The sequence below is a fragment of the Alligator sinensis genome, unplaced genomic scaffold (assembly GCF_000455745.1).
Source record: "Alligator sinensis unplaced genomic scaffold, ASM45574v1 scaffold973_1, whole genome shotgun sequence".
In the NCBI taxonomy this organism is placed as follows: domain Eukaryota; kingdom Metazoa; phylum Chordata; order Crocodylia; family Alligatoridae; genus Alligator; species Alligator sinensis.
Window position 1 is genome coordinate 377,242 of NW_005842622.1, and position 3,528 is coordinate 380,769.

General features: G+C 42.9%; 1 protein-coding gene across 2 annotated transcripts in view; it reads right to left on the reverse strand.

The window, feature by feature from the left end:
• LOC102386118 (fatty acid desaturase 1-like) overlaps positions 1-2,709 on the reverse strand; it is a 21,150-nt gene extending 18,441 nt beyond the window's left edge. For both annotated transcript variants that reach the window (XM_025215119.1, XM_014524535.2), the window contains exon 1: positions 2,588-2,709. The gene's annotated coding sequence lies outside the window, so the exon portion shown is untranslated. The remainder of the gene's footprint in view (positions 1-2,587) is intronic.
• Between the last annotated feature and the right edge of the window lie 819 nt (positions 2,710-3,528).

Genomic DNA, 3,528 nt, shown 5'->3' on the forward strand with positions numbered 1-3,528 from the left:
AAAGACCCAAGAAACCAAAGGAGGGCAATTAACCAACCAGGTGGTGACTACATACAGTCAGGGCTGCCAAGTACAACATTCCTCCAGTTATATGATCGTACTTGTCCTTTGTGAAAGAAGCAGATTAAACATTTTCAGGAAATAGCCTGGTTTTTAAAAAAAAGTTAACAACAACCCTTCAATAATAACTTGCACTAATTTAGCCCTTTGTAAAAACTATGCGGCATTTTTCAAGTTATTGGAATATAATAGTACACATTCAAGTATTTTTTTTTGGAGGGATAGCTTGGCTGGCTCTGTTCAAACGTAAGTGGCAAGAGCAGGCATAACACCTTGAAAAGCTGCCCCGTTATCAAGAATGTGCTTAACAACTTTTAGTTTTCCCTTTGAGAATGTTACCCCTGCAATCAGCTACTCAGTGGGCACGGCTACATGAGCCACTGAATCGCCAGAGCGACAAGCTACAGTGACGTAGCTCGTCACTACGGCAACATAGCACTGTTAGGCAAAAATCGCAATGCTGCCACTACTGCGCAGTAGCTCATTGCTACTACGCACTAGGGTCAGAAATGACCCGTGTAGCACCAGGACTGTGCAGTACCGGCAATTACTGCACAGTGATTTAATAGCTGCTAAATCAAGTGCTAAATGACTGCACAGTAACAACTGCATAATCAGGGGCACATGTAGACACGCCCAGTTTATACCTACTGCTGTAGCTTGAATTTCCTATAAAGAATACTGAACATTGTAAATATTGATGTTCTGTCATTCGAATCACTTAAAATGCCAACAAGTTCTAAAGTGCTCTTACACTATGTACATAGGTGCAAAGTGTTAACTGTTTTTCATTATATTATACCTTGTTACAGAACACTGCAGTTAAGTGGAGCTAAGGCAGGAAGCTGCAGCTCTGTGAACACAAACCACAGAAGAATTACTTAAGTGATTAAAATAAAATCCAAAATCTATCTATAACTAATAGGGGCTATAACTCCCAAAAGTATGCACTAAATTTGGGTGCTCCTCTTGGAGGAGACCCTTAAACAAATGGATAACATAGGCTATGCCCTCAAGAATGTTGGCCTTAGTCTTTCTAAGCCTTATTTTACAACTGTGTGAAATAATGGTAATTCCTCCCTACCCACGTGTAAAAGAAAGCATTCCCTTCTGCCTCATTCCTACAAAAATGGAATAAGAGCCATGGTATGAATAAACAACTCAATTTCTATTGAGTATTTTACCCAGTAATTTATGCCTAATTTCTTCCTTGGTAAGAAGTGTCTGCTCTCTCAGCAGGCATATCAGAATGCCTGGTCAATAGGTGGTGGAGAAGCCAGTTTGCTACTTCTGGATGACACTGGTTGGGTGAGCAGAGACACAACTGGTACACAGGTGTAACTCCTCAGCATCTGAGGGGTAATATGACTCTCAAGTAGAGTCACTTACACCACTGTGTGAATACACCACTCTCCTAGGAAGATAAGTCAATTTACTCTGTATTAAGCATGCTCTGTCCACACAGCCAGAGAGGAAAACCACATTTCTTGGATCAGGAGCATGGGCCAAACCATAAGATCTGATTCTTTTTAAGATATTTGTTAAAATTTTCTCACATTTCATTCAAAAGACTTAACAGCACATGGCTGACCTTTAGGATGCAAAAATATGTGCCATACTCTAATACCTGATGTAGGTATTTGTCAGCAACTAGTAAGCCCCACAAATTTTGGGACAGATCCTACCTTATTAGGTGCCTATGTGGACTTAGGCACCTAAGTGTGATCCTAGTCTACCCTGCTCCAGTCCCTGAAAACCAGTTAATGCAAAGGGTAGACAGGTCCTCATCCTGTTCGCTGCTCTCTGTGATAGCCTTAAGGCCAAGATGATGGTGCACTAATGTTCTTTTTTTTCTGGGATGTGAACAGAGTAAAAAAGAATCAAACTTAAGGCACTAAAGTCCACTTAGCATCAACAGATGCCCTTTATATGCGATGGACACTGTGTTCACTTGAAGCAAGATGGCCACCAGTGATGATGTTTTGTTCCTTAATATTGCATTCTTCTTACCACCTCGGGTAAATTGGAAACAAAAGCTCAGCAGGGCAAGGATTCTGGTCCTTGTCTGGCAGAGATTATTTAAACACCAAATCTATCTCCAGTGCTATGTAACAAATAAATTAGAAAGTAGATACACTTTAAAGACCCACTCTACAACTGCATTTAAGCACGATGCTTAGTTTTAAACATATGAATGGTCCTTCCAACTTCATGCTTAAAGATAGGCATGTGTTTAAGTACTTTGCTGGACTGGAACCTACCTACAGGAAGAACAGAAGATACTAGGGACAGCAAGGTCCTGTAGGGGACAAACAAGAAAATGTCATCTCTACAGATGACCTCTTTTTTGACAAATCTAGAGAATTGGCAACTTTCTACTAGGACACTTGCCCAGGATCTCACTGCTGCAGCCTTTTCACCAACCTCTCACCAGTACACTTGGAACTCAAAATATGATCTTTTTGTTTCAGTCTGCAGCTTCAAAATATCAGATACATAGCCAGAATTAAATATACAGTCAAACTACCTGTTGGAACTGAGAAAAAAAGATCACACTACTTTCATCTCTTCCTTCCCGTCACCGTATCCCTGGGCATAGCTGGTGTGCACGTTCTGCAGACATTGCGCCCACACGTTGCCTTCGCTTCCCTGCTCCTCCACAGACTGTCAATAATTCTCACTGCCGTACAGCAGCTCTACAAATCTGCTTCTTCAGACTGGCAGCCAGGTACACAAAAGAAAATGGATTCCACCATCACCCTGTTGATCTTGAACAGGATTGGGTTGCATCACCAAGTGCGCCCACGACTGACTGCCTACAAGAACCTGTGCAGAACTGAAAGAATCGGTGCCACTTCAGAACGGGCAGAGCTGTCTCCCTCTGAGTGAAGATACAAGATCTGGGGAAAGTGACTGGAAAGACACGCTGTTCCTGCGAGCAGAATTTGAAGAACCAGTCTGAATGGGAAATTGAGGAGGAAGCAATAATCTTCAAACGGGATGAAGTTAAGTACGGTTTAAACAGGGGCTATGGATTCCCACCCCCTTACCTGGACTAAGCAATCAGGGCTCTTGCACAAAGGTGATATCTTTTATTAGACCAACAAGATTTTTGCAAAAAAAATTCTTTCATTGCAAGCTTTCTGGCACAAACACCTTTCATCAGACAATTCCTCTCCAGAGGTGGGCAATTATTTCAGGCAGAGGGTCACTTACTGAGTTTTGGCAAGCCATCGAGGCCTGCACAACAGGCAGCCAGGGCAGATTAATATTAATTTTCTAAATATTTAGGGGCCGCGCGGGCCGGATAGAATGGCGTAGCAGGCCGCATCCGGCCCGCGGGCCACATTTTGCCCACCCCTGCTCTAGACCAATACTGCTACAACCTGGACACCTTACCTGGCCTAGTGTTTGTGACCCTCCCCCCTTTGTTCCTCCAGGTGCTTTGCCCATTTGCCTCTCCCAGCA